The 22,023-nt window shown below is 39.7% G+C and overlaps 1 pseudogene; it reads left to right on the forward strand.

The window, feature by feature from the left end:
• The first annotated feature begins 15,101 nt into the window (after positions 1–15,101).
• Positions 15,102–22,023, forward strand: part of LOC119826359 — a 48,755-nt pseudogene continuing 41,833 nt past the window's right edge.

Consider the following 22,023-nt stretch of genomic DNA (forward strand, 5'->3'; position numbering starts at 1 on the left):
ACCATGAAAAGACCAAACCTAAGAATAATTGGGGTAGAAGAAGGAGAAGAATTACAACTCAAAGGCCCAGAAAACATATTCAACAAAATTATAGAAGAAAACTTCCCCAACCTAAAGAAGGATATTCCTATGAAGGTACAAGAAGCCTACAGAACACCAAATAGACTGGATCAAAAGAAAGCATCCCCATGCCATATAATAATCAAAACACAAAACATACAGAATAAAGAACAGATATTAAGAGCTGCAAAGGAAAAAGGTCAAGTAACATATAAAGGGAAACCTATCAGAATTACACCTGATTTCTCAATGGAAACCATGAAAGCCAGAAGAGCTTGGATAGATGTGCTACAGACACTAAGGGAACATGGATGCAAGCCTAGACTACTATACCCAGAAAGCTTGCATTCACCATTAATGCAGAAAACAAGATATTCCAAGACAAAACCAGATTTAAACAATACGTAACCACAAATCCAGACTTGCAGAAAGTAATAGAAGGAAAATCTCAAACCAAGGAGTCCAACAATGCCCACAATAACTCAGGTATCTAGCAACCCTTCACCAGCACAACTAGAAGAAGGGAAACACACAAACTCTACTACAAAAAAATGACCGGAGTTAACATCCACTGGTCATTAATATCACTTAATATCAATGGACTCAATTCACCTATAAAAAGGCACAGGCTAAGAGATTGGATACGAAAACAGGATCCAACATTTTGCTGTTTACAAGAAACACACCTCAACCACAAAGACAGACACCTACTCAGAGTAAAGGGTTGGGAAAAGGTTTATCAAGCAAATGGCCCTAAGAAACAAGCGGGTGTGGCCATACTAATTTCCAACAAAGTTGACTTCAAACTAAAATCAATCAGAAGAGATGGAAAGGGACACTTTATACTCATAACAGGAAAAATCCATCAGAATGAAGTCTCAATCCTGAATATCTATGCCCCTAATATAAAAGCTCCCACTTATGTAAAAGAAACACTTCTAGAACTCAAGGCAGACATCAATCCACACACACTAATAGTTGGAGACTTCAACACTCCTCTCTCACCAATGGACAGGTCAATCAGACAGAAACCTAGCAGAGAATTGAAAGACTTAATGGAGGTAATGAACCAAATGGACTTAACAGACATCTATAGAAAATTCCACCCAAATAGGAAAGAATATACCTTCTTCTCTGCGGCTCATGGAACCTTTTCGAAAATTGACCATATACTTGGTAACAAAGCAAACTTCCACAGTTACAAAAAAATATTAGTAACCACCTGTGTCTTATCAGATCACCATGGATTAAAATTAGAATTCAACAACAATGCTACTCCCAGAAAGCCCACAAACTCATGGAAACTGAACAGTCAACTACTGAACCACACCTGAGTCAAGGAAGAAATAAAGAAAGAAAGTAAAGTCTTTCTTGAATTTAATGAAAACAAAGACACAACATACTCAACCTATGGGACACAATGAAAGCAGTGCTAAGAGGAAAGTTCATAGCACTAAGTGCCCACTTAAAGAAAACAGAGAAAGCACTCATTGGTGAATTAACAGCACACCTGAAAGCTCTGGAAAAAAAAGAAGCAGACTCACCTAGGAGAAGTAGAAGACTGGAAATAATCAAACTGAGGGCAGAAATCAACAAAATAGAAACACAGAAAACAATCCAAAGAATCAATGAAACAAGAAGCTGGTTCTTGGAAAAAACCAACAAGATTGACAAACCCTTAGCCAAACTAATCAAACGTCAGAGGGAGAACACACAAATTAATAAGATCAGAAATGAAAAGGGGGACATAACCACAGACACAGAGGAAATTCAAAGAATCATTAGATCTTACTACAAAAGCCTGTATGCCACAAAATTGGAAAATGTAAAAGAAATGGACAGTTTTTTAGATAAATACCATTTACCAAAATTAAACCAGGACCAGGTAAATGCTCTAAATCGTCCTGGTAGTCGCGAAGAATTAGAAACTGTTATCAGAAATCTCCCTACCAAAAAGAGCCCAGGACCAGATGGTTTAAATGTGGAATTCTACCAGAAATTCCAAGAAGACCTAAGGTATTTCAAAATTAGAAACACAAGAGTCACTGCCAAATTCCTTCTATGAAGCTACAGTTACCCTGATACCTAAACCACACAAAGACTCAACCAAGAAAGAGAATTACAGGCCAATCTCACTCATGAACATTGACGCAAAAATTCTCAATAAAATACTGGCAAACCGAATCCAAGAACACATTAGAAAAATTATCCATTACGATCAAGTAGGCTTCATCCCAGAGATGCAGGGCTGGTTCAACATATGAAAATCTATCAATGTAATCCATCATATAAATAAACTGAAGGAAAAAAACCATATGGTCATCTCATTAGATGCTGAGAAAGCATTTAACAAAATTCAGCACCCTTTTATGATAAAGGTCTTGTAGAGATTAGGTATACAAGGGTCATTCCTAAATATAATAAAAGCTATTTACAGCAAGCTGACAGCTAACATCAAATTAAACAGAGAGAAACTCAAGGCTATCCCACTAAATTCAGGAACACGACAAGGCTGTCCACTCTCTCCTTATCTCTTCAATATAGTACTTGAAGTTCTAGCAATAGCAATAAGACAATATAAGGGGATCAAGTGGATTCGATTTGGAAAGGAAGAAGTGAAACTTTCTTTATTTGCTGATGATATGATAGTGTACATTAGCGACCACAAAAACTCCACCAAAGAACTCCTACAGCTGATAAACTCCTTCAGTAACGTGGCAGGATACAAAATCAAGTCCAAAAAATCAGTTGCCCTCCTATACACAAAGGATAAGGAAGCAGAGAGGGAAATCAGAGAAGTATCACCTTTCACGATAGCCACAAATAGCATAAAATATCTTGGGGTAACTCTAATCAAGGAAGTGAAGGATTTATTTGACAAGAACTTTAAGTCTTTGAAGAAAGAAATTATAGAGGATACCAGAAAATGGAAGGATCTCCCTTGCTCTTGGATTGGGAGGATAAACATAGTAAAAATGGCCATTCTACCAAAAGCAATCTATAGATTCAATGCAATCCCCATCTAGGTCCCAACAAAATTCTTCACAGATATTGAGAGGACAATAATCAACTTTATATGGAAAAACAAGAAAGCCAGCATAGCCAAAAACAATCTTATACAATAAAGGAGCTTCTGGAGGCATTACCATCCCTGACTTCAAACTCTATTACAGAGCTACAGTATTGAAAACAGCTTGGTATTGGCATAAAAACAGAGATGTCGACCAAAGAAATCGAATAGAAGACCCGGATCTTAACCCACAAACCTATGAACACCTGATTTTTGATAAAGGAGCTAAAAATACACAGTGGAAGAAAGAGAGCATCTTCAACAAATGGTGCTGGCATAACTTGATGTCAACCTGTAGAAGAATGAAAGTTGATCCATATCTATCACCATGCACAAAACTCAAGTCCAAATGGATTAAAGACCTCAATATCAATCTGAACACACTGAGCTTGATAGAGGAGAAAGTGGGAAGTACTCTACAACAAATGGGCACAGGAGACTGTTTCCTACACATAACCCCAGCTGCACATACATTAAGGGCAACATTGAATAAATGGGACCTTCTGAAGCTGAGCAGCTTCTGTAAAGCAAAGGACATTGTCACTAAGACACAAAGGCAACCTACTGACTGGGAAAAGATCTTCACCAACCCTGCAACTGACAAAGGTCTGATCTCTAAAATATATAAGGAACTCAAGAGACTAGACTTTAAAATGCTAATTAACCCAATTAAAAAATGGGTCTCTGAACTGAACAGAGAATTTTCAACAGAAGAAGTTCAAATGGCCAAAAGACACTTAAGGTCATGCTCAACCTCCTTAGCTATTAGGGAAATGCAAATCAAAACAACTTTGAGATATCATCTTACACCTGTCAGATTGGCTAAAATCCAAAACACCAACGATAACCTTTGCTGGAGAGGTTGTGGGGTAAGGGGTACACTCATCCATTGCTGGTGGGAATGCAAACTTGTGCAACCACTTTGGAAAGCAGTGTGGCAGTGTCTCAGGAAATTCGGGATCAACCTACCCCAGGACCCAGCAATTCCACTATTGGGATCTACCCAAGAGATGCCCAATAATACTACAAAAGCATTTTCTCAACTTTGTTCATAGCAGCATTATTTGTAATAGCCAGATCCTGGAAACAACCTAGATGCCCTTCAGTGGAAGAATGGATGAAGAAACTGTGGAATATATACATGCTAGAATACTACTAAGCAGTAAAAAACAATGACATCTTGAAGTTTGCATGCAAATGAATGGAAATAGAAAACACTACTCTTAGTGAGGTAACCCAGACGAAAAAGATGATCATGCGATATACTCACTCATAATCGGTTTCTAGCCATAATTAAAGGACATCAAGCCTATAATTGGGGATCCTTGAGAAGATAATAAGAAGGTGAACCCCCCCAAAAAGATATATTAATCCTCCTGGATATTTGAAGTAGACACGATCGCCAGGCAAAAATTGGGAACTTGAGGGTTGGGCGAGACTGGGCCAAGGGAAGATGCGGAGAGAAAAGCGGGAAGGGGATAATGGGGGGAGCTCAGAGGAATGGGATGTTCGGGATACAGGAAGGGTGGATATGGGAGCAGGGAAGCATATATCTTAATTTAGGGAGCCATCTGAGGGTTGTCAAGAGACTTGACCCTAGAGGGGTTCCCAGGTTTCTAATGAGACGCCGCCAGTTAGTTCCTTGGGCAGCTGAGGACAGGGAGCCTGAAAAGGCCAGTTCCTATAGCCATACTGATGAATTTCTTGCATATCACCATAGAACCTCCACCTGACGATAGATGAAGAAAATGACAGAGCCCCACATTGGAGCACTGGACTGAGCTCCCAAGGTTCTGATGAGGAGCAGAAGGAGAGAGAACATGAGAAAGAAAGTCAGGAACGTGAGGGGTGCATTCACTCATGGAGACAGTGGGACAGAACTAATGGGAGATCACCAACTCCAGTTGAAATGGGGCTGATGGATCATGCGACCAAACCCGTCTCTCTGAATGTGGCCAACAGTGGGGGCTGACTGAGAAGCAAAGGACAATGGCGCTGGGCTCTGATTCTTCTGCATGGACGGGCTCTGTGGGAGCCTTCTCAGCTTGGTCGATCACCTTCCTGGACCTGGGGGGAGTTGGGAGGACCTTGGTCTTAGCATAGAGTGGGGAACCCTGATGGCTCCTTGGCCTTGAGAGGGAGGGAGGGGAGGTATGGGTGGAGGGGAGGGGAGGGAAGGGGGAGAAGGAGGGGAGGGAAGGGGGAGGAGGAGGGGAGGAAAGGGGGAGGAGGAGGGGAGGAGATAGAAATTTAAAAAATTAAAGAATAAATTAAAAAAATAATAAAAAGAAAAAAGAAAAAAAATCCAATAATAAATTGAGTAAGGACCTAAACAGAAAACTCTCAACAGAGTAATCTAAAATGGCTGAAAGACACTTAAGGAAAGGTTCAACATCCTTAGTCATCAGAGAAATGCAAATCAAAACAAATCTGAGATTACATCTTACACCTCTAAGAATGGTCGAGATCAAAAATACTGATGACAATTATGATGTTGGGGAAAAAGTGCACTGATGTGGGAGTGTCATCTGTCTATCTGATGATCCGCCTCATCAATACAGAATGGTGCCCAGACGTGGATAACTGAATCCACAGAGAGCTTGAGAAAGCTTGGGAAAGAATAAAGCATAGCTTTTTTGTGGCAGCAATTTCTTGGGTCTGCTCTGCTTGCTTGAGGTAAGAAAACACTCTCATCTAAGAGAGGCTTCCTGACTCAGCTTTAGCTGCAAAGCCCTGCAGCTCTTTTAAGAGGTCCTGCCATGAAACACTTACATAGTGTTGATGAAAAGCTGACCACATGCTTTTCTGTGTTCAGCTGTAGCAGGAAAAAAGTTGCACTGTTTTAAAATGCTGGCTTTTTGGGCCATCCTGCCAGGGCAAACTCTGACTCTTTCAGGTAGGCAGTGCAACTGAGTGTGGTCTGTTAGCAGAATGCTGCAGCTTGATTACTGGCAAGGACCTTGAAATGCCATAAAGTTGTGGTGATAAACATGGCTACAGCCGGTACCTCTGACGTGAGGCTGGACAGCTAAGGAATGGGTTAGATCCAGCCATCAAAGCCATGGCTTTAATCCTACTTATATTGCTTTGTAAATTAAAGACTTGTGTGGTCAGAAAAAGAGAGATACACAGTAAAGAAAGATTCAAAGACAAAGAAAACATCTAAAAGGTTTACAGTGTGTTAAAAATATATGCAGGCTAAAGGTTAAAGTTCTTAAAAGTAAAAAAAAACCAAGCAAACAAAGAAAAAAGAAAGAGAGAAGTTGGGTGTGGTGGTACATACCTTTAATCCCAATGCATGGGAGGCAGAGACAGACAGATCTTTGTGAGTTCAAGGTGTGGTACCATACACCTTTAATCCCAGCACTGAGAAAAGAGACAGTTGGACCTCTATGAGTTCAAGGACAGCCTGGTCTACAGAGTTATTCCAGGACAAAGATATACAGAGAACCTGTCTCAAAATATAAAAGTAGAACTAAACGAAAGAGGTTAAAATAAAGCTACACAAAGATGGAAAATACACAGAGAATCTTGATACTGTGTGCTATTATGCTGTCTTTGAATTGTTTGAATGCTGAGGAAGGAGCAACAGCTGCTAAAAGATATTTGTTTATAAATGCTGCTGAACTAATCCAAGAAAGATATTTTGAAAATACCTTGACTTCAAAATTTGGATCTAAGTTTATGATGCTTTGGAAAATTCCTTCTTTTGTTTTCACAGAGGATGAGACCCTATGGATTGCTTCTATCCCAGTATGGTATGATGGACCACGCCCTCCTAGAGGTTGCTGTGAACACCCTCAAGAAATTACTTCACTCAACTGCCAACTGAGATGTACCTAGCATACAGGTTACACCATGAAAGATCTGATTATCAGCACCCCCATACAGCAGGAAGCAGTTTGGAGAGAAATAACTGCGCCCATATTCCCAAATATTGTTTATAAATGTTCTTTTACATTTAAAGGGGGATATAATATAATATGAATAATTTACATTGATATGGATTTTGTTTTAGTGATTTAAAGTCAATTATATTGTATGTATATGTATTTCTGATCCTGATTAAGGTATTGTGATTATGTAGTTCATTTAAAAATGTAATGTTTAATTAGAAATATAGGTTGTTAATGGATAATCATTGATAATAGTCGAGCTTGTAGTCATGTTAGTTAGATTTTCTAGATATATTTCAGTTAGATAGGCATTCTTCATATCTTCCAAAGACTACAGAATATGGCATTTTAAAGGTTTTAATAACTTAGGGTTTTTCATGACAATGAGACATGTCTGCTCCTGGCAGCACCAGCTACTTCAAGAGAAAGATGGACATTGAAGAGGCTCCTTATGGAGTTCAATAACCATTTGGGCAAGAAACTGCTCTTACCTGGACTGTTGCATAAACTGGACACAGAGAACCCACAGAGAGAGGACTGCTGAACTTGCCTAAAGGTGAGATGGTCTTTTGGGGTTCCTGATTTTTAAAAGAGTCTACGAGACATTCTGCAGGACACAGCAGAAAGTGACTGAACTGTCTTTGAAATTTCCTGCTTCATGGAAAAATCTGCTGTATACTGTGGGCCTGAAGGCTGAAGATGGATGCTCCAACAGTACAAAAGAACTTTGGGTGACTGTCCAGGCAGCGAGATGTCTCTGTCATTTCTAGAGTTTTGGAAGTTGCTTACTTCTTGTTTACTTAGGTAATATTATATCCTTCTGGAGTCTTTGATGGAGTTGAAGAATAAATAGTTATAGTTTTCCTTAGTTATGATAAAAGATAAAGTAGATATAAATATTGTAACTGTAATTCTTGTGTGATAACTGTTTGTTATATTTAATTTTACTATGTTAAAGTGAAAACTTTTCTTTTTTGTTTAAACAGAAAAAGGGGAAATGATGTAAGTGTGCCTTCTATCTATCTGATGATTTCATTGGTAAATTAATAAAGAAACTGCTTGGCCTGATAGGTCAGAACATAGAGTGGGTAGAGTAGACAGAACAGGATGCTGGGAGTGAGGCAGATGTCTCGGGCAGTAGCCATGACTCTCCTCTCTGGGTCAGACGCCATGGAGCCAGCTGCCAGGTCAGACATGCTGAATCTTTCTTGGTAAGCCACCACCTTGTGGTACTACACACATTAATAAATATGGGTTAAAGCAAGATGCGAGAATTAGCTAATAAGAGGCTGAAACTAATAGGCCAGGCAGTGTTTAAATGAGTACAGTTTGTGTGTTGTTATTTCTGGGGCTAAGCTAGCTATGTGGGAGCCAGGAGGGATGAAAAGCAGGCCTGCCTGCAGCTCCTTCTACAGTGCACTCTTGCATTGCTGGTGGAGTGCAAGCTGGTGCAGCCCTTTTGGATATCGGTGTGGTGATTTCTCAAAAAATTAGGAAACAACCGTCTTCAAGACCCAGCAATACCACTTTGGGGTATATATCCAGAGCATGCTCAATCATGCCACAAGGACATGTGCTCAACCATGTTCATAGCAGTATTTTTTTGTCATTGCCAGAACCTGGAAACAACCTAAATGCCCTTCGACCAAAGAATGGATAAAGAAAATATGGTACACACAACAGAAAAAAAAAAATAACATCTTGAAATTTTCAGGCAAATGAATGGAGCTAGAAAACATCATTTTGAGTGAGGTAACTCAGCCCCGAAATACAGTTATCATATGTACTCACTCATAAGTGGTTTTTAAACATAAAGCCAAAAAAAACCCCTACAAATCCCAATCCCAGAGAACCTACACAACAATGAGGACTCTAAGAGAGACATAATTGGATCTAATCTACATGGGAAGTAGAAAAAGACAAGTTTCCCAGAGTAAATTTTGAGCACAGGGACCTTAAGAGAGGATTGAAGGGGAGAGGAGAGGCAGGGATGAGACCAGAGAAAAATGTATACCTCAATAAAAATCAAAAATGATTCATTTGGTTACTGGTAGCTGGAACATTTACTTTACTAGACATTGTTTCAGTCTCAACAGTTGGAACCTTACCATAAAACAAATTGTGCAAACTGCTCACCTTACAAACTAGTTTAAATATTTCTAAATTAGAAAAAGTCAAAGAAAAAATAATATTGATTTTATACAATGATTGTATGAAAGAAAACAATCCAGGAATGTAAAGAGCCCAAATTTCCCCCACTTTCAGTTTTCTTGAAATGTAAGTAAATATAAAGAAAATTATTTGGAATCTCCCTTTTGTGTAGAAAGCTGCAATCCTTTGAATAAAGACGCAATAGTATAGAACTAAATGTTTACTGGAATTTGTTTTAAAATATTCAATGTATATTATTTATTAAACTGTTTATTTGTAGTGAGTTCTAGGCCAGCTGGAACTTCCTAATGAAACCCTGTCTCAAACAACTAAGCAAAATTATATTAAACTGTGTGTGTGTGTGTGTGTGTGTGTGTGTGTGTTATTAAGATGTGCATTAACATCATACTCACTATGTAGACCAAACTAGCTTGAATTCAAAGACTTCTGCCTGGCTCAGCTACCATGCTTGTCCTTGTTCATTTTGGGGAATAATTTGACAGGAACCTGTGACTGTAAGAGAAACTGTTCTTAAACTCTGTGCACTTTATTTTTAAGTTTTATTATTCTTTCATTGTGTATGTGCGTGTGCGTTTGTGTGTGTGTGTGAGAGAGAGAGAGAGGGAGAGAGAGAGAGGAAGAGAGAGAGAGAGAGAGAGAGAGAGAGAGAGAGAGAGAGAGAGAGAGAGAGAGAGAGAGAGGAGCACAAGTTTTCCTCAAACTGACAGTGATGTTTCTGCCTCTGCTTCTTGAATGCTCCTATGATAGGCTTACATACCCATTTATAGCTCAAGTCTGCAGTTTTATTGAGTGAGACTTGTGAATGGAGAGACAAGAATAGCCATTTGGTAGAAAGATGGAGTCAGAGACACAACCTCATGCTGTGTTTTTGCAAACTATTTGTTTATAGGAACCTTTACTGAGGTTAGTTAGGGTCACATCAGTGCATTTAGGAAGAGGATTTCAGGATAGATCAATACAAATTGGTTATTTTATTTTGAGACAGGGTCTGTGTGTTTTTGACTGTCCTGAACTAAGAATGTAGATGAGTTTGGCATCAAAATCCCAGAATTCTAGGTTCCCCTCTGCTACAGTATTGAAATAAAAAGGTAGGTCACATCATCCATCTTGTAATTTTATTTTGTATTTACTTTTTACTTGTTTGTATGTGTGTGCTCATTTATGTGTAGAAATGTGTGCAGGTGTGTCACAATATGGGTGTAAAAGTCAGAGAATAACGTTAGGTGTTGGTACATTCCCTTGATCATATTTGAGACAGGTCTCTTGTTTGTTATCACATGTTTACAGCTTGCAGATTTTTTTTAAACAAAATATAATTTTCTTTATTAAATTAAAAGTTCTTGGTTTTGTGACTGAAGGAACAAAGTGCTGATATAGACTATACCGTAGATGAATGTTGATACACTATGCCAGGTGAAAACAACACAATACACAAGGTTGCAGACTGTACAGTCCCACCTGTGTGCAATGCCTAGAATAGGCACACATGTAACTCAGCAGTACTGGGGGTAGGAAGCAGGGGAAAAGTTAGTAACCAGCAAATATGAGGATTCTTTGGGATGGCAATGAAAATTTTCAGGAATTGGGTAACAGCAATAACTGTACAACTTGCAAATATGCTAAAAACCATCAAATAAGGAGATCCACTTCAATAAGGTGAGTTTTTCCAAATGTGTATTTTACATAATATATATGTATATAAATATATATCAGGATTTCAAAATCAAGGCCAACCTGGGATGCAAGACTACTGCTACTGCTGAGTGTGTTTGTGTGTGTATGTGTGTGTGTCTGTGTGTATCTCTCTCTCTCTGTGTGTGTGTGTGTGTGTGTGTGTGTAGGGGGAGTAATCCTAATCCTGCCTCATAGTTATGCATAAAATATGCATATTTTATGGCATTATTAATGATAGGAAATAATAACCTCTTTATTGTCTAACAATGAAAAATGACAAACTTCAGTATAGCTACCTAATGCAATATTCTGAAGCTACTGAATTTACATTTATAAACATTTTGAGAGCCTGAGAATATTTGTAACTAATATTTGGTCTCGTTGCTATGTAACAATTTACCCATAAAACATGATGTCTTAAGGCAACCGCAGTTCACTTTCTATATTTCTGTGATTCACTGTGGATTTTTAGCTTAATGTGTTTTTTGACAAATATTTTGGAAAAAGTAAAAGATTCAAACTACCTCTCATATAAAATCATAAACGGTAGACATAAAATACCTTTTATCTTACTTTAAAAGCATTGGATTATAGGCACACACTGTTACAACTTGCTTTATACTGCAGAAGTAAACAGATAATTACAAAGTGAGTACTTTATCTGTTAATACATTTTCTCAGTCCAAAATTTTATTAAGTAGAGATTTTTGGAGTGAGTTTGTTTTGAGACACAGTTTCAATTTCTATCCTGGTCTGCACTGGAACTCACTATGTAGTAGATAGGCTAGACCTGGAACTTGCAGAGATCCATATGCTTCTGCCTCATGTGACCACACCTGGCTAAAACAAGATGTTTAACATGGATTTAACATAGATATGAGTAGAAAGAAAGGATTTTTAGAAAGTGTTGTCTTGTGGGGGTTAGCTACACTTAAGAATTGACAAAGTCATGTATACAGTTCTGTTGACTATGTAAGTTCCAGTGCAATGGGTTCTTATAGAGTCTCTCTTTTTTCTCCTTCTCTTCCCCCCCTCCTCTTTGGTAACAAAATCATTTGTCAGTTAATGAAGTGTGTTGGGTATGCTTCTGATTTAATAAAGTAATTGCATGCATGGGTCAGAAGAGCTCTTCACTGTGTTTTACTCTACATGGAGTTCATAATCCTGCCCTGAAGTTCCTAAGAAGATTGCTTATCCTTCATCTGGAAAAGGAGTAAGTCCATACTCAAAAGGTTGTATATACTTTGGCCTCAAATTTGGCTCAGTGGTATTTGAGATATCACTAAAAGAGGAATATTGTCCCTGTCTACACAGGCAGTATACACAGCAAATTTTATTAATTTATTATTTTGTGCGATGATTAATATTGATTTTATTCTTAATTAGATATAGAATCTGCCAAGGGACAATACTCCTGGCACAACTGAGAGGACTTATCTAGATCTTATTATTCTCTGGAATGTGCTTGTGAGGGGGGATTTTGTATATAAGGCTCATTGAGATGGGAAGATTCTACTTTCAGAAGTGATATGACCACTCAATTCATTTGATTTGGTACTGAAGTATGTAATAATCGCCAACATTAATCACTGTTTGCTTTCTGACAGTGGATACAGAGTTATCAGCCATCATTACCTGCCACCATGGCTACATCTTATAGACATTTTCTTTATTTGCTTTTAAAATTTTACCTTTTTGGTGTCTGCATGTTCATTTCATGACACTTAATAAAGTTGAATAAGATGTCACCAAAGTCACACATGAGGTCATAAACAAAGGACATTGAGCCTATAACTCGTGACCCTAGAGAAGCTAAAAAAGGTGAACCCAAGGTAAAACTTATATTTATCCTCCTGGATATTGGAAGTAGACAAGATCGCTGGGAAAAAGCTGGGAGCATGGGGGAGGGAGTGGGGTGGGAGGAAGGAGATATGGGGAGAGAGTAGGGAGAAGGGAAGGATTGGGGAGAGCTTGGGAGAATGTGATGGTTGAAATTGAGGAAGGGTGGATATGGGATCAGGGAAGAAGATATCTTAATTAATGGAGCCATTTTCGGTTTGGAAAGAGACTTGGCTCTAGAGGGGTTCCCAGGTGTCCAAGGTGATGTCCCTAGCTAGGTCCTTGGGCAGCAGTGGAGAGGGTACCTGAACTGGCCTTATCCCATACCCACACTGATGAATATCTTGCATATTACCATAGAACCTTCATCTGGTGATGGATGGAGATAGAGTCAGAGACCCACATTGGAGCACTGGACTGAGCTACCAAGGTCCAGATAAAGAACAGAAGGAGGGAGAACATGAGCAAGGAAGTCAGGACCGCGAAAGGTGCATCCACCCATGGAGACGGTGGGACTGATCTAATAGGAGCTCACCAAGGCCAGCTAGACTGGGACTGAACAAGCATGTGATCAAACCAGACTCTCTGAATGTGGCTGACAATGAGGACTGATGAGAAGCCAATGATAATGGTACTTGGTTTTGATTCTACTGCAGTTACTGGCTTTTTGGGAGCCTAGTCTTTTTGGATGCACACCTTCCTAGACCTGGATGCCGAGGGGGAAGGGCCTTGGACTTACCACAGGGCAGGGCACCCTGACTTCTCTTAGGACTGGAGAGGGAGAGGGAGGAGGAGGGGGAGAGTGGGAGGGAAATGGGAGGATGGGAAGAGGTGGAAATTTTAATAAATAAATAAATAAATTTTAAAAATACAAATGGAATGCCACTATACATGACATTTATATAGTGTCAGGGTCTCGGGATGAGGAGGAGACTTTGCCAGGCTCCTGATTTAATGGGGCTACTATTTTTCTGCCTCTTCCCTGCTCCCATTTTTCACTTCAGAGCCCTTGTTACTTGACTGAGGGCAAGTCAAGCTTGTTAGAGGCTACAGTAACTTCAAGACTGGGAATAGGAACACTTCACCAGACTCTACCCAGTGTTCCATGAAGTTACATGTCATTAGGGTTAAATTTTATACAGGTTGTATACTCAGAAGATGGAAATACCCCCTTTTATGATAAAATATCAAGAGTCAGCAAACCTGGTGGTGGTCATTCTTTGTAAGCAGGGACAGCTGATCATAGGATGGTGCTAATTGTTTGTACTTGAATAATGCTGACCAACAAGAACTCAAAGAAACAAAGCTGAATAGAAACTGTGTATAAGATTATATAATAATATATTTTTTAATTTTTAATATTAATATTAATATATAATATATAATAATATAATAATATATGTTATAATAATATATAATAATAATATATATTATTTGCTTGGTACAGTCTATTAAACTGAAATTTAGAGAAAATACAAGACAATCATTATATAATACATGCTTTTGGTTAATATTAAGTGTATGTAGGCAATACAAAGAAACAGCTAATAAATCGTACAGCTTAACTAATGAAACCCTCTTAAAAGTATGATGTTCCTGTTTAGTTTAGAGAGATCTTTACACAGAGGCTTAGAGGCAGTCCCCTGCCCCCAGCTAAATTCTATTTTTGTGACTATGTACTAAGTTTTATATCACCAATTCTACTCTCCTACATCAATCACTGCTTAGTAGTAGAGTGCTACCCAGTACACGAGATCCAATTTATAATATTCTCAAAATTAACCCCAAATGGTTCTTACACATAAATGTTAAAGTTCAGAATTTCTAGTAGATACCTGAGAAACTAGACATCTCTGAGTTTTGGAACCTGTCTAGGTCTTAGGAGGTTTCCCTGAGGCCCTGGTGTATAGAGCGGGAGAAAAGAGTTCCTTCTCTGAAAATAGGAATATGCTTGTGAGAACTGATAAGGGTCTGGGACCTTGGCCTTTGGGAAAGGGTTGTTTCATATCCTGAGAACCATCTCTTTCCACACTTGGGACTGTGGTTATCAAGCCCATGGGCTTTGTCTATAATGTTCTGGAGATATCCTGTGTTTCTCTTAGGCAACGTTATCTGAACTGCCTACTTCTTTCTCTCAAAATGAACTCATTGGTTTATATGAACAAGACACTTGCTGAGGAATTTTTCGCAAATTTCTTCTAGCCAATCTGGGATAGTTCTGTCCTACAGGTTTAAGTCAGGGCAGTGCTGTGCCCCTTCACCTCACCAGGTCTTGTCACTCAGACCTCACGAGCCAATCAGGGCCTTGAGCCAGTCAGATGGGCGGGTTCTTCTTCCGGAACCTAGTTTCTGGCTCAGCTTCCCTGCTGAGGAAATAGGAAGTTGTGCCCTGTGCTGCTCTGTGAGATTCTTTGTGGGTAGAGCACTCGGCACCCGCGCCATGGTGTGCAAGGGGATTCTGTGCCCAGACGAGAAGGAGTGGCCGACCATGGTGAGTGAGAGGCTTCTGTTCCCAGATTGGGAGGAGCGGCCTCCTGAGCAGCAGGAGCCCGATGGTGAATCCTTCCTGGGACTGGGTGGGAGCTAGCGGCCAGAGGCAGAGTTCCGCAGGGTCCTGCGTGATCCTGCGTGGACCCGCTTGTCCTACATGTACCTTTCTTGCCCTGCGTGTTCAGCATATTCCTTCCCTGCCCTACATGTCCTATGTGGTCCTTGCACCTTCCTGGGCTTTGGCGGCACTTTACTCTGTGGGCTGTGTCTGTGCAGCTCACAGGGAGCAAGACTTAGAAATATCTTTGTAGTTGCTGTCACCGTAAAATGCTGGCACCTGTAGTGCTTGTATTGTTACTATGGAAGGCAAATTTGTCAGTCTCAGAAAGCCCTGATTGTTAGGATTACGACATTATGCTGGCCTGTCCCCTGTCATCTGGCTGGGTGCACTCAGGTAGGACACTGACCAACCCAGAGTCCATATTGTTAAGTCACTATGTGTTCTGTAGGCAGGCACCAAAGGCCCCTTTAAGAGATAAGCTCCTCCCACTCCAGCTCCCTTTCTGCTATTCCTCTGAAAGGACAGGGGGTCTTTGAGCCTTGTTTCTCTGTCACCCTCTCTCTCTGTCACTCACTCTGACTCTCTCTGTGTTTCTCTCTCTCTCTCTCTCTCTCTCTCTCTCTCTCTCTCTCTCTCTGTTTCTCTCTCTCTTTCTCTCTCTCTCTCTCTCTCTCTCTCTCTCTCTCTCTCTCTCTCTCTCTCTCTCTCCTCTCTTCCCACGAGGCAGCTCTGCACTCCCCTTCTCTCTCTTTGCTCCCTTCCTACCTTCTCCCAATAAAACTCGTCATGTATGCGAGATCTTCATAGCTTGTCTCTCACCCACCTTGGGACTCTTTGGACCTGCCAAAGTCCCTCTTGTGCTTTATCTTAACACTGGTCTGTCTGGTATCTTCTAGAAGCTCTGCACTTTTAAAATTTAACATTTAGGTTTCAAATCTATCCTAGTGAATAACCATAGTTAATTTTATGGAGCTGGTAAACAGTATCCCCTGTGGAGAGCAGCACTCCACTGCTAAACTGTGGTGTAGAAGAGCAAGAATGGATGATAATAGAATTGATGGTATAAGGAGTTACCCATTCTTAGGAGACAGTAAGTCACAGAGTGGAATTAACCTAAGGGAGGACTGTCTTCCAGATATGGCAAAGATAAGTAGTATGCTAACCATGGCTCCTAGAGATTAGAATGATAAATTGCAAATATTTGTTCCCCAGGGTTAACCTGCCATTAAATACTAGTCCCATAACAAAGGAGACACCCTTGATTTACAGCCAGCCAAAAGGGTCTCCCTATTCCCTGCTCCCCTGTCAAAGAACAGGCCTTTAGCATGATGCTGAAGAGGCAATTACAGGGACACAAACATCATTATTACATGCTCGTGTGCCATAAAGGATGTATTAAGTCCAGAACAGCTGCATCTCTGGTCTTTTCGAAAAGTGGTTTAGAGTCAGGGTTTCCTATGTAGATTGAGGTGGACTTGAACCTTTTCTATATCCCCACTGGGCGTTCCCCTTTGTTATGCTCCAAACTAACCACCATCAATTCTTGGATTACAGGTCTGTAGCTCCACAGAGTTCTAAAGTGATTGGTTTGAGTCACATACTGAGCTGTCCATTGCAGTAACAGGAACAGGGGGAAAGGATTTGTGTGTGGAGCATTGCATCTCTCTTCAGACCAGAAGAAGAGGAACGGTGTACTGTGTACATTGTAAGGACAAACAGCCTAGGCAATAGCTAGGTCATGGCCGGAAGTTTAAGGCAGTGAGATGCAGTTGTCTTCATCATAAGAAAGGACCTGCTGGGGCAGTGTGACTGGCTTTTTGTTTAATTTAACTCGTTTTATTCCTTCCATGTGAATGAAGATAGAATTGGTGGGTGTACAATTTAGGGAGGGTAATTTGAAGTACTGATTAGTCAGTGTGCAGTTAGGGATCTCTCCTATGCAGATATGGGCAATCATGGTTGATACAGTGAAGTCAGCTCAGAGATTTGAGCCACAGGTCATTGACTTTTGCACCCAGCAGTTAACACATTACAAGGAATAAAGTCATACAATGTCTCATTAACGATATTCTCTCTAGCAGCGAAGCACCAACTCTGTTGCAAAGTCAGTATAGCTAAGTGCTCTTCCAATTAATTCTGTCATTTTAAAAAGTCAATTATTTGTATTGTTTTTTAAACTTCACTTTCTTTAAATGCATTACAGTGCTAATCTCTATATGTTTCTATTTTCCAAAGTTTCCCAGCCATTAAGAATTTTATTCCATTTTTTTTCTTAGTTGCTATTTGTTGATTTATTTATTTATATCAGTTTATAGAGCAGTGATCTCAACCTGAGAGGTTGAGGCTCCCTTTATTGGGAACATATGACCCTATCAGAAGAGTGGCCAAAGACCATCAGAATACACAGATATTTTTAATATATTTTTAGTATAATATAGTATAATATAAACAGTAGTTTTGAAGTAGCAGTGAAAATAATTTTTTAGTTGGGGGGGTCACCACCTCATAAGGAATGGTATTAATGTGTGACATTAGGAAGCTTGAGAACCCCTGGTTTAGATCAGTGTCTCCTGTAGCTCAGGCTTTCCTCACACTATATAATTGAGAATTGATTTGAACACCGAATCCTGCCTCTGCTGCACAATGCTGGAAAGACAGTCCTGTGACTCTTTCCATGCTGGTTCTTGACTGGTCAGTGAGAAGGAAAAATAGGCCAGTGAATGAGGAGCCTCCAACTTCTGTAGATTTCATTGTGAGTTTACAAATGAAGTGAGACCTGTGTAAGAATTGAGTACCCTGACCATCTGTAAAGCAGGTGTAGTCACAGCACAGAGAGGGGTGAAAGGAGGGTGAAAGCTTTTCTGCTGTAACAGGAGGAGGAACAGGAAAAGCGCCGGGAGGATGGAAGATTCTACTACAAATTTCCCAGATTGGGGCTCTCTCTGAACTATTGTGGAAGGACAGAGCTGGGAGGGCTTGTGTTTTCTAAGTCATTTGATCTCTGTTCACACAGTAGCATCACTGCTAATGTTCTGAGGTCCATCCGGGAGGTCCTAACCAATGAGGAACTTTGGGAAGGCTTTGCCATATGAAGTGCCAATGAGAGGTACCTTACAGGATCTTTCCTGGATTCTCCTCTGCTTCTGCTGTAGGGAACTATAAGAAAGAACGCAGTCATGCCATGGTGAACATGGTCCCCAGCTTAGGAAGACCAGGTTAGCTGAGGTGTTAGAGTCTGAGCTCCTAGGACTGGGATGGACCATGAGCCAGGCTATGTTTCTGTTTGGTGACTTTGGCAGTGGCCTTTGGCCTCTGAGCTTTTGGCCTCCGAATGTGGATTCCCTAAGGAAGAGAAGGGTCTGCCACCCTTGAATGGGAGGCTATGATGCTTTTGATATCACTGCCCAGTGTGCACACACAGGCATTGTTTTTGTCACAATGGGAATCTGAGAAGAAAAATTGGACAGAAGAAGGTCTGTTTTCTAGAAGTGCTGAACATTGCATTTCACTTTCATGTTTGTCTTACAAATGTTTCAGGCAGTTTGGAAACTGCTAGAAAGGGAGTGAGTGATGGGAATCATCCTTCAGCAATGGAATGCTTTAACTTTCTGCTACTGTTAGCTACCATGGTATGATTCAGTGAAGTTCAGTTCCAGGAGACAAAAGGAAGCTCTGCAGAGGTATCTCAGATTTGCATGGTGTTGGGCAGATTGATGGGGCAGATGCCACATCTTGTTAATAATTTATGGGGTAAGAAGCAGACATTAAATTATTCTTCTAAAGTGTTTTCTGTGTGGGTATCATTAGGACTGCGTTTGCCTTAAACCACAAGGAAACATGAAGGGCTACAGAACAAGATCTGGCCGAGATCATCTCCCTTTTTGGAGAACTCTAGAGCCTATCTAGAATAAATATCAGTAGCAAGATGGTCAGAAACATAACATTTTAAGGGTCACTTTGAGTCAGTTTGTGCGTGTTGTGAAGTCAGTGTTTGATTTCTATATACATAGAATCATAGGTAGCTGGGTAGCATTGGTCAGGATCATACTTTTCTTGGCTGAGTTTCTTCTGGTCTTTTGGTTAAAAGCTGATTATATTTTCCTGCATTTTTTGGCTTTTATTCTCCATCTTTTTTATTTTTGTGGTAAATATAGAAGTCATTGTGTGTCAATGTGTTTACTATCATTTCATAATCCCATTGGGCATTCTGAGTGTTTCCACTTTGCATGTAGCTTTGAGTCAGCTTTCCTGTTATAAATTATTGGCCACAGTCTTTGGATTGTATTATGGTGGAAATTTACCATATACAACACTTTAATATTGATACATCATGATACCAAGGATCATTTATATATTTGGGTTTTGTGCTTGTTGTTGTTAATCTGTGAAAGACTTTTGGTTTATTGGATAAACAGTATTATATCTGAGTTTTTGTCCCAACACTCACGTTTGGGGCCTCATAACCATCTACTAGTACTCCAGATCCATGGTCACCAACTCCTATTTTCTTGTGTGTCATCTGTACAGACATGGAAGTCATTCTCTTTAGCACAAGTGTGAACATAAAAATGTGGGTACATTTAATTTCAAAAGTTCTTTTTCTTAGAAAACATTTAGAGCAAAACAAGTTGCTGTAGGTATGTAATGCAAATCATAGGGGTTCTTTAAAAATCTGTTATCGTGCATTTCATTTGAAAAAGTTTTCCTTTCCATACTGTGTGGCAGACTAAAACCCATCATCAGTCATAGGAAACAATATAATTCTAAGTGATCCTGATTTTCATGAGCAAGAAGGTTGATATATATATATATATATATATATATATATATATATATATATATAGTTAGCATACCAAAAGTTATATTTTATTATGCTGATGGTCACCACACAAGGTTCATCTTCCAAATTCCTAAATATGGTCCTGAATCTATTTCCCCAAGGCTGCTTACTTGTGTGACATATCTTAGTTGATGTTCAGGTCCAGTCTCTAAAAGAAGTCTCTACTTCAAGAGTCAGCATTCTGAGAGAGATGCTCTAGTTGCAGGACTCATCAAGGTGAAATTTCTTCAGATGTTCAGAGCCCATCATTGCTTTTGGTATCTGCTTATATACTGTCTAGTGGTTGACCTGTGGTTGTAGGACTGTGTCTGATTATCTTGAGTGAGTGATATTACTGGGTTCTGTTTATCAGGTACAGCCTTGGGTGTGGTGGTGTTCATGATTAAGTTGTTTTTGCATTATGCTTTTTTTTTTACTATGCACATTACATTTTATCTGCTGGTCCTTGATACAGTAAATATTCCAACTACTAATAGGCAAATTAATGCAAGAGAATAATTTTTAGGCACTAAAACATATAACTATTAAGTAAAATGGTCAAAACAATATAGATCACAGGATATTGTTATGATCTGTGTGGCATATATATATATATATATATATATATATTCCTATTTTTTTATTTTCTCTAGGTTTGGTATGCACCAAGTTGAAAACACATTCAGAACTAAAAGGAAATGCAGTCACTTTCAGACAAATGTGTTGTAAAGGGGGACATAGCAATACTGAAACTGCAGGAACCTGAGCTAAGCCGGTCACAGTAGATTATCATCCTTACTTGCCTGGTGTCAAGTAGGTGCAAGTGGTTCATGGCCATGGGAGGGGAATTTCTTCTTTTATTAATGAAACGGGCAACTAAGATTCCAGTAAGTTTCATAATGAGCTTCCAATATTGTTTCTTAGTTCTTTGTATATTAATATGAAAAAGAAAATTATGAATATAAAGCATCAGGAAGTCTGTTGAGTCTCCAGTGGCATCCATCTCTGGTTTGTGACTAATGTATAGATGCTCACTTTTGGCAAAATGTCAGTGACAGTGTGGAGCAGAACCAAAAATTTGGAATGTAACATTTCCTGAAGAAGTTTCTTTAATTGTGGTTTGCACAGATATATCTGCCAGAATCATGCTTGGCTGGCTGGTTTGGTATGTTCCTTCTGGTATGGTAGTAGTGTTAGGAATATTTCCTAAACAAGCTCTCTGATGACACAAAAATTCCCAATCAAGCCAAATCAAAACAAGTCAAATTAAGAAATATCCAGGTTTAATGGAAGATCTGCGCTCTCCGGTGGCCCCAAGGGGGAAACCTGGAAGCTGTGAAAATGTGACCCCGGGAGGGAGAAAGGGAGACCATGTGTTCTTCTTTTGGGGATCACTTAAGTACCCTGGGGAATGGTCCTGGCCCCACCCCCAGGGAGGGGTCAGGACCTGGCCTGCTGGGATATGAAGTCCAGACCAGGCCTGGGGGCTGGGACCTAAGCTCCCAACCTAACAAGTAGTCTATGGAGCTCATTGTTATAGTTCCTCATAAGGTCAAGTTTATTAAATAAGCCCAAAAGAATCATAAGGAATTTATATGCGAAAGGGCCAATATTATGTGTGCAAAAGCCAACATCTCTCTTTTTTTTCCAGTGGAATAATATCTATGTGGATAAGCAAGTATAGTAAAATTGAAATATCCTACCAGTCACAACAAATAAAGAGCGTTTTTAAAAAGTCCTTCCTCTCTTCAACAGAATTCTTGCAGCTCAGCTCAGTGCTTGGCTGTAAATCTCTACTTCTGTTTCCATCACTTACTAGATGAAGGCTCTCTTATGAAAATTAGGGCAGTCACCAACCTGGTTGTAGGAGATGACCAATTTAGGAAGCCTCTCCACTATTGTTAGGGGTAGAAAGAACATTTGTAAGTTGCTGACTATGGAT

Source organism: Arvicola amphibius, chromosome 11, assembly GCF_903992535.2.
Source record: "Arvicola amphibius chromosome 11, mArvAmp1.2, whole genome shotgun sequence".
Classification (NCBI taxonomy): Eukaryota; Metazoa; Chordata; class Mammalia; order Rodentia; family Cricetidae; genus Arvicola; species Arvicola amphibius.